This window comes from Carcharodon carcharias, chromosome 25, assembly GCF_017639515.1.
Source record: "Carcharodon carcharias isolate sCarCar2 chromosome 25, sCarCar2.pri, whole genome shotgun sequence".
Classification (NCBI taxonomy): Eukaryota; Metazoa; Chordata; class Chondrichthyes; order Lamniformes; family Lamnidae; genus Carcharodon; species Carcharodon carcharias.
In genome coordinates, this window is record NC_054491.1 from 2,887,839 (window position 1) to 2,900,488 (window position 12,650).

Sequence of the window (12,650 nt, forward strand, 5' to 3'; positions counted from 1 at the left end):
GGATAAGGACAGCATCTGATTGAGCATCAAATTCACCCAATATTAACTCTCTGATAACGTAGTTTATTTGTTGTGATATTGCCACACAGAATAAGATTCAAATTTTCTTGGACAAGCCTGGAAAGTCTCCAATGATAGAATCATACAGCACAGAAGGAGGCCATTTGGCCCATCATGATTAAGCCAGCTTTTTGAAAGAGCTATCCAATTAGTCCAATTACCCTACTCTTCCTCATAGTCCAGAACGGGTTTTGTTCTGAACTCTTTCTAGTTGATGACTGTCTAATTTATCATGGTGCTCCACATTTATCAAATAATCATGGTTTCTGTGTTTCTGCCAGTAAAATAAATATCCAATTCCCTACTGAAAGTTACCATTGAAATGACTTCCAACATCTTTTCAGGCAGTGCATTTCTGATTTATATCACTTCATTAAATTTAATTTAATCTCGCCTTCACCTTTTTTCGAGTTACTAATAACATCAAAATCTTCTCTGGATAGTAACTGTTTAATAATTACTTCTTGTCACTGGAATGAATTAAAATTTTATGATGAAAACTTTGCAATGTTGCAGTACCCAATTCCAGCCACTGAGCAAGGTACACAAACTATATCACTGTCTACTGGTCACTACTTAGTGGCTGAAACTGGGACTGTTAATTAATGACAGCTAATTTCTGTGATTATCATAATTGTTTTGGTGTGTTTTTAATCCCACAATAATTATGACAATTATGTCTATACAGTGCATCAGAATTACTTTTAAAAACAATTCAACAGAAACCACATCGAAAAATTAAAATTCACAATGAATGTGATTCCACTTGCTTTTTGCAAACTCACTATCATTGGTTCTGTAATATACTAACTATGTATTTAGGTGTTGTTGTTGTTCATGCAGAAAAGGCAGGCAATCTGCAGGAGGGGTCACGAGTGCAAGAGTGAAGCTGTTAACTAGCATAGAGGGTACTAGGAAGATATGAATCAGGTTTCAGAGGACAGGCATACACACATGGAAGATGATTTGCTGGATGAGGGATCTTGAGCCATGTCCCTAAGTTGGATTTCTTGCCTCACCCTTCGTTCAAAAATAATTTTTGCTACAAATTTCTAGAAATGCAAACTGATAATGGTATGGCGAAGGCAATGGATCACCTGGGACTTTAATGAATGAAACAATTTCTTCAAATTCACAAGGAGCTCCGGTCATTGTATGGCTGGCTAATGGCAAATCAAAACAAATCATCCAGTAATTTGTGGCCATTCGCCATTCACGGGCTATCACTTCCTCACCATAAATTGCTGCTTTCTTTACACACTAATAATGGGGACACAGACAGGCAGACAGAGACAGGCAACACACCAAATACATCGATACACAAACGAGTTAATAATAAGGAAAATAGGAAAACTCGGAGAGATCCCTGGAGACAACAATATAATGTGAGCAAACCAAAAATATGGGAGTGGTGTTATCCTAAAATTGTGTGCAGATAGCAAATATTGAGGTTAAAATTTACCCGATCTGTTAGCAAGCAGGTGATTATGTGAAGCTCAGAGAAAGACAGGGAAATCAGAAATACAGAAGGAAGTACCAAAAGTTATAGTTCCATTAGATGACCAAGTCCAAATCAGGAACATCAAGTGGGTGGGAATCCACTATGGTATATTGTAAACTTCATTTTTTTTATCAGTTTCCTCAAGTTTTCTTTTGCAAACTCACACAAATAGTTTTTTTGCCTCAGCATTTACCAGGAAGGCTAATAAAGTGGAAAATATATTCGGAGGAGGAGATATAAATATATTTAAGATAGAAAGGGGAGATTTGAGGATAAAACCCCTGCATTGTACCTGCACATATTTAAAGTAGTTAAGGAAGAGATAGCAGAGGTATACACACACACACTGGAGTCAGCTAATGAACTTTTAACAAAAGCATAAAACATTTATTAAACAAGAAAAGATGAATTATACTACAATATTCCTTCACCCACAACCATACCTTTACGAATATATACAAATTTGTAAGGATAATACAAGTTACAAAAGCTATTTTATACTCTAATGTCCACAGTAAGTACACAGTCCATGTAAACCATTAGGCAACTGGTGGTCAGACACCCCACACTCTGAAACCAAGTGACAGATGTCACATCAAACAGATACAATGGATCTGTCCTCAGCTTCCCCTAGACGTTTGTCAGACTGAGCCAACTGGTCTCACTAAGTCAGTCTTTCACATAAGGGTTTCCAATCTTCACTTTCCAAGGACTCGCCTTGGAATCATCTCCCAAACTGACGCTTTCTCTCAGACGACTTCCGCAAGGGTTCACCTCCAGGATTTCAAACATTCCTTCCGATGTTCCTCTCTCCTGGGTCACCACATGCATTCAAGCATTCTTCCACACACTCTCTCACCGACTCAGCTGTCAACAGTACACCACTGCTTCACAGCCCCATAGCAAAGAGTTACAAACCTTCAGCCATCTCTTTGGACCTTGTGGCTTCTCACAAGCCTTTATATTGTTTTGACTCTGCTTCCTGCAACTTGAAGCTTTTAACTTAAAGCTTGGAGCCTTTCTCTGCCCCTCACTCTTAACTTCATTTAACTGTACCTTTTCCAGGTTCCTGGCCTTCCTTTGACTAGAAAGTCTTCTTGCAACTTTATCCTGTTCCATCCCTGGATTTTGGGGTCTTTTCTTTAGGTTGGGACTGGTTATCTGTCCTATCTGCTGCATTCTCTCCTGGCAGCTACTTCCAAAACTAATTGAACTCAAACAACTTCCAAATCAAACTGCTGTTTCTAGTTTCTTCTATGTGTCTTTGAGAGGGATCTGCATCTCTGGACCCCTGTTGCTAGGCAACAGTCCAGTTTCTCTACTCTTGTTTGTTTAATTTAGCTGCAATAGTCCTAAAACTCTCATTAGAAATGCAGGCACCTTTTAAAGTGAAACCAAAACTCAATTTGACCTTTTCTTAACACGGATACAGAAAACAAATCAAACTTAAGCATTAAAGCTAAAACCCATTCTTAACACCCACAAGTACAAACATACATATATATAAATTCATTACAAAAGGAAATGGTACCAGAGGGCTGAAAGTTAGCTAAAGTAATTCCTATATTTAAAATGGAGATGGGACAAGTCCAGGGAACTACTCACTTAACGACATTAGTAGGAAAGATAATGGGATGTTTAGTCAAAGATGTAATTGAATAATCTCTAGAAACAAAACTTCAATAAAGAATAGACATGAGGCAAAATTAATCACAATTTTTAACTTAACAGTGCTAGCCGAAACATGTGACAATACAATTATACTTATGTCTTCGTTTTTATGCAATGAAATAAATATAGATCAAGACTTTGTTGAGTCATAAAATAGCATGAGGGAACATTGGTACACTAGGTTGGTGATGCAGTTAAACTGAGTACACAACTAAGGTAACAATTCTGCAAGATCAAGCATGTGCCAAGGAATCTCACAAACTTGCATTTTGAGCTGTGTGGAACTTTAAGGGCCCATTCAAACAGTAAACTAAAGAGGTTACGGAATAATGCGGATGCTGGAAATCTGAAATAGCAACAGAAAATGCTGGAAATACTCAGCAGGTCAGGCAGAATCAATGGAGAGTGAAACAGAACTCTGTTTGCTAGGTCAGAGGGCTTTTAAGAGTCAACCAAATTGCTGTGGGTTTAGAGTCTCATGTAGGCCAGTCCAGACCAGCAGATTTCTTACCCTAAAGGATATTTGTGAACCAGATGGGCTTTAATGACAATGGTCATGGTCATTCATGGTCATCATTAGACTTTTAATTCCAGATTTTTATTGAATTCAAATTTCACCATCTGCAGTGGTGGGATTTGAACCCAGATCCCCAGAGCATTATCCTGGGCCTCTGAATGACGAGTCCTGTGACAATATCACTGCAACACCACCTGACCAGCATATTCTCTCTATCATAAAGTCGCTTTGCTCCATTCCCATAACATAGCCTGCCACATCCTCTTTCTCAGTCAATCTGCTACTGAAACCCTCATTCACAACTTAGCTATCTCCAGATTCAGCTTTGTGCTCATGACTGGATCCCATCCTTCAACCAATGTAATTTTAAGGTCATCCAAAACTCTGCTGCATGTATCCTTCTATTCATCAATTAATATCCCAACTGACCTAAATTAGCTCTTGATCCCAAAACCTTACATTTAAAATAGAGACCCAAATTTTTAAATCCCTTCATAGCCCTGCCTTTCCCTACCTATGAAATCACTTCCAGATATACAACCCACCTCCAGAGTTCTCTGTTTCTCTCACTCTGGCCTCGTTCTCAATCTATCTCCTTTCACCCCACTATAGTCAACCAAGTCTTCAGTCATCCAGGCGCCACATTATGGACTTCCAATCTTAAATCCCTTCAGTTACCTATCCTCCTTGAAGGCCATTCTTAAAACCCAAATCCTTGATCAAATCTTTGGGCATCCCTCTTTTTAAGGAAGTAAGGGATTTGAATTTAGAGAGTGCCTTTCATATCTGAAGATGTCCCAAAGCAGTACCTTCGAAGTGTAGTTACTGTTATAATGTATGGGACCAGGCTCTCAATACCCACACAGTACAATCTCAGAAACAGCAATGAAATAGATGGCCAGGTCATTTGTTTTGTGACATCAGTAAGCCTCCCCTGTACTCAAGATATTTTACATCATCCTGAAAGGGCAGACAGGCCCTTATTTAACATTTCATCTAAATATGGCTCCTCAAACAGAGTAGCACTTACGCAGTACTGAAGCGTTTTATTAGGTTATGTACTGAAATCTCCAGTGCAGGGTTTGAATGCAGAACCGAGGCAAAAATGCTTAATTGAGCCAAAGTTGGCACCCAACACCTCCTTCTTTGGCTCACTATACATCTTTTGATTATACATCTAAAATGTAATTTGGGGTGTTTTTCCATGTTAAAATTCATTACATAGATGCAAGTTGTTGATGATTGTATTCCTCTCCTGCTGAACAACAGTTCAGGTCTCTCCAAGATTCCTTTTGTACATTCTGCGCTCTCTTTTGATCTGGAGACTACGGGTGGAAATGTGTTTGTTGGGTTTTGTTCAAGGGTATGCACATAGTTTTATTTTGGCAGGAAGTCAGAATCCATAAACAAATGGAAATTTTGATCCCTGCAATAATTTATTAAATGTTCTTGAGAATAATTTGATTTAGACAGGAATTCTACTCCTAATATCTATGGATAGGGCTTGCTATTTTCTAATCAGAATTATTCATACATTGGCTGTCCCTGCTTAACACCAGATATTACGACTAAAATTCATAAAAGGGAAGGAAAGTCCAGAGGGAATATTCTTAATCGGTAAACACAACCACATTTTATACAAGTCTCTGGGGCATTTTAATTGACTTTAAAAAATGTTTATTTTGTTTCTTAGTTAGGATCTTCCTCTCTAAAAGGCTGCTTATTGGTATCACTGATGGACAGAGTACCTTTGCAAAGGGGAGGCAGAAGCTTCCTACTGGCTCAAGGGGTACAGGACTCTCTTGAAATTTCAGTGCCGCTGATTGATATTAAGCCACATAGGGGAGCTTCTCTATGATGTTGTGGGCCTGCCTGGCAGCAAAGAGGCTCAACTTGAGGGTCCCCATGCCAGTCAGAGCATTGAGATTTTTTAAAATATCAAAATTCCTCCGAGGTTGGAATTTTCTTCTTTAAAATGAAGAAATCTTGGAGGCAAATTGCTTCCTCTGGATTCTTCTACCCCCTTGTGGAAATGGTAGCTTGCACATCTATCCCAGGTAATCAGCAGTAGGCAAAATAAAGACTTGCATTTTTAATGTGTCTTTCATCACTTCAGGACATTCCAAAGTGCTTCGCAATTAAGTAGTTTTACTATTGTAATGTAGGAAATGCAGCAGCCAATTTCACATAGCAAGTTCTCACAGACACCAATGTGATCTTGTCCAGATATCTGTTTTTGTGATTCTAAAAGCACGATTGAAATTAAAATCAACTGGAAAAACCCACAGAAAAACAGTTTCAAGGTTCTGCTTACAGATTTTCACAATCACTGACAAACAAGTGCCTCAGCTTTTACAGTTTGTGTAAAAACAAAATTACCAAAAGCTTGAGCCCTTGAAATATGAATAAGTTTTGCCAGCTATTTTTTTGGAATACTTTTAAAGGAGCACTGACATTGGTGAAGGATCTTGTAAGAAGATCATGATCAAAAAACTAAAGGAACTTGCCAACACGCTGTGCAGCTTGACAATTCCTCCTGTCCACTATACCATGAATTTTTATGGTGTGCTTTTAACAAAATCTTAAAGCTAACAAAATATTTAGAGTTAAATATAAATAACAATACAACAGCTTAGTGCAATGCTCTGTACATATGCACTGTTAGCAACTTAAAATCCAATTTATGATGCAATGGCGTCCCTTTAAAAAGACTTAAGACAGTTAAACTGCAGACACAATCAATATTGCTTTGAGAAGGGAACTGATTAAGTGCTTTGTGACTGGAGACGCCTTGATGTTATTGGCATGCACTGAACACATCACATGCAAATGTGGGGGAGACAGTGGCGTAGTAGTAATGTAACTGGATTAATAATCCAGAGGCCCAGACTAATGTTCTGAGGCCACAGATGCATATCCCACCATGGCAGCTGGAATTCAATTAATAAGAAAAAATTCTTGAATTGAAAGCTAGTTTCAGTAATGGTGACTATGAAACTATCATCGATAGGTAAAAACCCATCTGGTTCACTAATGTCTTTTAGGGAAAGAAATCCGCCATCCTTACCTCGTCTGACCTACATGTGACTCCAGATTCTCAGCAATGTGGTTGACTCTTAAATGCTCTCTGAAATGGCCTAACAAACCATGCTGTTCTAAGGCAATTGGGGAAGGGCAACAAATGCTGGCCCTCTCAGTACCACCCACATCCCATGGAAGAATAAAGAAAAAAAAAGGGAGAACATTGCAACTTTGTCTAATCAGAACTTATTACTTTCAAGGTGCTCAGTAAACTCTTGTCAATGCTGTTCTACAACTGAAATGGTGCGCCACATCGAAATGGCAAACATTTTAAACGCAGGCTGTTGGTTTAAACAGAAATTCTTGGTATAGAAAACAAATTATAAGAAAGTACAATATAATTTGTGTTTTATTTCAAAGGGCTATCAAGTGATTATCCATGTCATTGTGTCTTGTGAATCAGGAGACAAATGACAGTGTTCAGATATGCATTGTTCTATTTATTGCATCTGTGAAATTTTTCACAACCATGAGTGGCTGTAATACAAGTTTAAAAACAGTAAGATTACCTTCAGTACAATACCCTGCATTCATTAAATTTCATTTGTCTTGCATGCAACAATCATAATTGGCTGAGCATTCACTTGGAGAAATATTATTGGGCTTTTACTTTAGGAACTCATGTCAATCATCTGATCTTGCCCTGCTGTACGAATGTTGCACACACAGCCTAGTTCTTTTTAATAGAGGCAATCTATGGTGTGGGCTTTGATTACATTATGAAGCAATCAATTCATTAAACTGAAACAGTAAAAGTGCAAACGACCAATCAGAAATAGTATTAGTGTGGGAAGCAGGGTATGAATGAAGCACATAGAGATTAAGCTATGGGGTAAGAATCCAGTGCACCCATTCCTACTATGCATCAGGAACACATGCTGCAAAAGTGCACATTCCCAACTTTTGATTTAACTTCCATGGAAAGGAAAGTCAGGTGCAAAGTATAACAGGCACTCAATCTGCTACCACCTATCTTTTGCCACCGCTGAAAATTAGCTACCAAATGTAATTTTATGTCAGTGTCAATTTGATTTGCACAGGAATCCATATACAAACTTGGAGGACAGTGACTGAAAGAATACAATAGCCTCTTGAAAACTGAAATTCTAGGGTAGATGTTAAGTCTTTGCCTGGGGCAAAGTTATCTCAAACAATATTATGATGTATGTTCACAATATGCAAAGCACTTGATGGCACACAAGGACATGGAAAATGTACTGCAAGTCAATTTTAATAAGAAGTTCATGTGAAATCCAAGATTCTGAATATCAAATAAAGATAATACGTCTACTATGAGAGTTTGAAACAATATATCACTGTGACTGTTCAGTAAAAACTTTAATGCTGATTATGAAGATTCAAAAGAAAGAGAGACATCAATTTACTACAACACTGAAGTCTACAATTATGCTGACATCTCAGCAGTCAGAATAGGGATCTGCGCAACCTATCTCTACCTCTGAAGCTGCAGCAGTTGCATCATGTGCTAGGAAGGGGAAGAGTAAAAATTTATAGTTGCCCAATGGTGTGCACACGGATTCATTATACAATATTAGAATATTAAGTTCCTGTTATCTATTTCAGCTATATAAATACATTCATTTCTATAATTTTCCACTCGTTCCAATTTCGATTTCTGCCTGATGAGGTCTTTTTAATTTGTGATTAACGGTATTTGAGACAAGAATTGATGCTAAGCAACAGGATCTGAGAAAGCGATATTTGCAGGAATGCCTTGTGTTTGAGGAAGGGGTGGAAGTGGCTTTTTCACTAAGGTTGCCAACTTTAATTAAATATGTTCCTGCAGGTTTCATCACATGATTTGCTCCCATGCTTCAGCCATTCATTGGCCAACACATACATCCGTGTGTCGTACTGCCTTATTATGCCAATTGGAAAGCAAAAAGACTCAATATCCAACTGAATGACGCTTGACTGTCAGCCAAACCACCTTCCCCTGCCCTCTACCCCCCCCCTCCCCAATTTTCAATATTTTATATCTGGTAAAGAGAAATGTTCAAAGAAAATGACAAAAAAATCTTTTTTAATGCCCAGGTGATTTTTCTCCAGGATTGCACAAAGCTGTGTCCTAGGATACTCCAGGCCAATCCTGAAGGGTTGACAACAGCTGTCAGTCTGGTGGGCTGATGAAATCTAAGTGAACTTTGCAATAAGGGGACTTCCTGGGCAGCAATATGCATAGCTGCTGATGCCTTGGTCATGTCATGTTCCACCTTCTCCTACTTGAAATTACCTGACAAAGCTCTATGCCTTGTTCTTTCTGCAGGGCAAAGCCTTGCTGCTATATGTTGTGCAGAGTGCAGCACATCATGACCATTCAGGAGACTCTGGCTGATGCATATTGTAGGATGCCACCAAATCCAAAGCACACCTTCAGCATGCAGGGTGTCTTGGTCAATGAGACATCTGGTATTTCTCCTGGGATCCATTGGTTGGGGTCCTCACCAGTGTCATGAGCCACCTTTTAAGTGGGTATCCCTTGACTTCAAGCAGTCAGCCGATGAGAACGTTTCACAGTGGTTGACTGGGAATCTTGAACACGCCTGCATAATGGTGGTTATGTACCAGCTGCACACTGATGGAGTGGAAGCCCTTGCAGTGGATGAATTTGACAGGTGATCTGTGAGTGTTTTAGTTGCCACATGCATGTAGTTGGTGACGCCTTCCACCTTTGAGACACCAGGAAGAGGTGCAAATAGAAGTGCCCACTCACTGATCGGCACCATTGGTGGCAAAGCTGACAATTTGCTGCCTAGCAAACAAACCATCAGTATTTTCTTTTATTCATTTGTATGCTGCCAACTGTGAGATCCTGAAAATGTCTTCAGTAGAGCACTCGGGGTGGGGGGGGCGGCGGCAAGAGGCAAAGAAGTTGAGGATGGTGGTGACTTTGACATGCACTGGCAAACCATGGCTACCAGGTTCATGGAGTTATACCTAGCAAAAAGAGAGATTGTTTAACTCTAATTAGAAAAAGCACTGAGGATGGCACGGATACAGAATTTACTCTGCTGGGGGACTTCAACGTCCATCACAAAGTATGGCTACTGACCGAGCTGGTTGGGTACTGCAGAACACAGATGCTAGACTGAGTCTGCAGTATGTGATGAGGGAACCAACCTACTTGATCTCGTCCTCACCAACCTACCCGTTGCAGATGCATCTGTCCATCACAGTATTGGTAAGAGTGACCACCACTTTGTCCTTGTGGACACAAAGTCTTGTCTGCGCATTGAGGATACCCTCCATTGTGTTGTGTGACACCACAACCATTCTAAAAGGGATGGACTTGGAACAGATCTAGCAACTCAAAACTGGGCTTCCATGAGGTGCAACATAATTGTATTTAACCACAATCTAGAACGTCTTGCCCAGTATAGCCCTCACTCTACCATTATCATCAAGCTGGGGGATCAACACTGACCCAATAACGAGTGCAGAAGGACATGCCAGGAGTAGCACCAGGCACACCTAAAAATGAGGTGTCAACCTGGTAAGGCTAAAGAGGGCTACTTGCATGCCAAACAGCGGAATCAGCATGCGATAAGACAGAGCTAAGCAATCCCATAACCAATGGATCTGATCTAAGCCCTACAGTCTTGCCACATCCAGTCATGAATGGTGGCAGACAACAAACCAGAGGAGGAGGCTGCACAAATGTCCCCATCCTCAATAATGGGGGAGCCCCACACATCAGTGCAAAAGACAGGGCTGAAGCCTTTGCAACCACCTTCAGCCAGAATTACTGAGTGGATGATCCATTTCAGCCTCCTCCTGAGGTCCCCAGCATCACAAATGACAGTATTCAGCCCATTTGATTCACTCCACTTGATAACGAGAAAGGGGTGAAGGAACTGGACACTCAAAGTCTTTGGTTGCTGACAACATTCTGGTAATAGTACTGAAGAATAGCCGGATCCCTAGAAAAGATGATCCAGTACAACTCACTGGCTTATGCCCAGCAATATGTAAAGTTGCCCAAATATGTCTTGTGCACAAAAAGCAGGACAAATCCAATCCAGCAAATTACTGCCCCATCAGTCTATTCTTGATTATCAGCAAAGTGATGGAATGGGTCATTGACAGTGCTATCAAGTGCCACTTACTCAGCAATAATCTGCTCTGGCACTCAATTTGGGTTATGTCAGGGCCACTCAGCTTTTGACCTCATTACAGCCTTGGTCCAAATATGGACAAAAGAGCTGAACTCAAGAGGTGAGGTGAGAGTGACTGCTGGTGACATCAAAGCAGCATTTGACTGAGTATGGCATCAAGGGGCCCTGGTAAAACTGAAGTCAATGATAATCGGGGGAATATTCTCCACTGGTTGGAGTGACACCTAGCACAAAGGAAGATGGCTGTGGTTGTTGAAGGTTAATTATCTCAGTCCCAGGAGATTACTATAAGAATTCCTCAAGAAAGTGTCCTTGGCCCAACTATCTTCAGCTGCTTCTTCAATGACCTTATCTCCATCAAAAGGTCAGAAGTGGGGATGATTGGTGATGATTATACAATGGTCGGCACCATTCGTGACTCCTTAGATACTGAAGCAGCTGTGTCCATATGCAGCAAGACCTGAATAATATTCAGGCATGGGTTGATAAGTGGCAAGTAACATTCATGCACACAAGTGCCAGGCAATGACCATCTCCAACAAGTGAGAATCTAACCAGCTCTCCACTTGAATTCAATTGCATTACCATCACTAAAGCCCCAGTATCAACATCCTGGGGGTGCCACTGACCAGAAACTGAACTGGGTCAGCTATGTATGTACTGTGGCTTCATGAGCAGGTCAGAGGCTGGGAATCCTGCAGCGAGTAATTCACTTCCTGACCCACTCCTCCAACAACTCTCAAGAAGCTCGACATCATCCAGGACAAAGTAGCCCACTTGACTGGCACCCCATCCACCACCGATGCATAGTGGTAGCAGTGTGTACCATCTAGGTGCACTGCAACAACTCACAAAGGCTCCTTCGACAGCACCTTCCAAACCTGTGGCCTCTGCCACTGGGGAGAAAGACAGCCGATGCATGGGAACACCACACCTCCAAGTTTCCCGCCAAGCCACACGCCATCCTGACCTGGAAACCTATTGCCGTTCCTTTGGTGTCGCCAGGTCAAAATCCTGGACCTCCCTTCCTAACAGCACTGCGGGCATTCCTACAACAGATGGACCGCAGCAGTTCAAGAAGGCAGCTCACCAGCACCTGCACAAGAGGAATTAGGGCTGAGCAATAAATGCTGGCCTAGCCAGCAACATCCACATACTGTAAAAGAATAAAAATTCAAAAACGTTCACCACCACCCCACCCAAGACTCTATGCTTCCTGAGCCATTGCTGTTTAGACATGTCAAGGGAGCTTAATTTCCATTTTTACACTCGGTGTTGCAGCTATGACTTCCTGCAAGCTACATCTTTCAGCTTACCCCTTCTCCCTGTGGAGTGATAGATTTGAGAGGTGCAAGATTTTGCTGCCCTTGCTGATGCTGTCCCTGTTGCTAGTTCTTTTGATTGATATCTGATGCCCAAATTGAAACAGCATAAGTGGCACCCATGCTGATTCGATAGAAACGCGCTCCAAATCTGTGTAAGTAATCTCTCAGAACAGGTACTGTATATAAAGCGTTTTACACAATCATGCAAGAAAACAGTTGTGAGATTTCAATATGTATTGCATCTTTCCCGGTTGCATCTTTGGCCCCTCAACTATCGTTGTATTCTCACCTTGCTCACTGGTGAGTTCCAGGAAGCCTGGTAATCAATGGACCACAGTTAGTCAGCTTCAGAATCCATA

At 40.8% G+C, this 12,650-nt stretch overlaps 1 protein-coding gene across 2 annotated transcripts in view; it reads right to left on the bottom strand.

The window, feature by feature from the left end:
* gramd1ba (GRAM domain containing 1Ba) overlaps positions 1-12,650 on the bottom strand; it is a 454,136-nt gene that overhangs the window by 379,739 nt on the left and 61,747 nt on the right. The window lies entirely within an intron of this gene.